This window comes from Schistocerca gregaria, chromosome 6, assembly GCF_023897955.1.
Source record: "Schistocerca gregaria isolate iqSchGreg1 chromosome 6, iqSchGreg1.2, whole genome shotgun sequence".
NCBI lineage: Eukaryota > Metazoa > Arthropoda > Insecta > Orthoptera > Acrididae > Schistocerca > Schistocerca gregaria.
The window spans coordinates 518,680,185-518,681,274 of record NC_064925.1 but is presented as its reverse complement, the minus strand read 5'-3'; the positions used below and the strand labels follow the sequence as shown (position 1 = coordinate 518,681,274).

General features: G+C 51.7%; 1 non-coding gene across 1 annotated transcript; it reads left to right on the top strand.

Annotated features, from left to right (window-relative positions):
- Positions 1-681: 681 nt before the first annotated feature.
- Positions 682-756, top strand: Trnas-cga (transfer RNA serine (anticodon CGA)). Its single transcript has one exon. It is a non-coding gene; the product is annotated as a tRNA-Ser (tRNA).
- Positions 757-1,090: the final 334 nt, after the last annotated feature.

Sequence of the window (1,090 nt, the reverse complement as noted above, 5' to 3'; positions counted from 1 at the left end):
CGCAGAAGAGCTTCTGTAAAGTTTGGAAGGTAGGAGACGGATACTGGCAGAAGTAAAGCTGTGAGTACCGGACGTGAGTCGTGCTTCGGTAGCTCAGTTGGTAGAGCACTTGCCCGCGAAAGGCAAAGGTCCCGAGTTCGAGTCTCGGTCGGGCACACAGTTTTAATCTGCCAGGAAGTTTCATATCAGCGCACACTCCGCTGCAGAGTGAAAATCTCATTCTGGAAACATCCCCCAGGCTGTGGCTAAGCCATGTCTCCGCAGTATCCTTTCTTTCAGGAGTACTAGTTCTGCAAGGTTCGCAGAAGAGCTTCTGTAAAGTTTGGAAGGTAGGAGACAGATACTGGCAGAAGTAAAGCTGTGAGTACCGGACGTGAGTCGTGCTTCGGTAGCTCAGTTGGTAGAGCACTTGCCCGCGAAAGGCAAAGGTCCCGAGTTCGAGTCTCGGTCGGGCACACAGTTTTAATCTGCCAGGAAGTTTCATATCAGCGCACACTCCGCTGCAGAGTGAAAATCTCATTCTGGAAACATCCCCCAGGCTGTGGCTAAGCCATGTCTCCGCAGTATCCTTTCTTTCAGGAGTGCTAGTTCTGCAAGGTTCGCAGAAGAGCTTCTGTAAAGTTTGGAAGGTAGGAGACGGATACTGGCAGAAGTAAAGCTGTGAGTACCGGACGTGAGTCGTGCTTCGGTGGCTCAGTTGGTAGAGCACTTGCCCGCGAAAGGCAAAGGTCCCGAGTTCGAGTCTCGGTCGGGCACACAGTTTTAATCTGCCAGGAAGTTTCATATCAGCGCACACTCCGCTGCAGAGTGAAAATCTCATTCTGGAAACATCCCCCAGGCTGTGGCTAAGCCATGTCTCCGCAGTATCCTTTCTTTCAGGAGTGCTAGTTCTGCAAGGTTCGCAGAAGAGCTTCTGTAAAGTTTGGAAGGTAGGAGACGGATACTGGCAGAAGTAAAGCTGTGAGTACCGGACGTGAGTCGTGCTTCGGTAGCTCAGTTGGTAGAGCACTTGCCCGCGAAAGGCAAAGGTCCCGAGTTCGAGTCTCGGTCGGGCACACAGTTTTAATCTGCCAGGAAGTTTCATATCAGC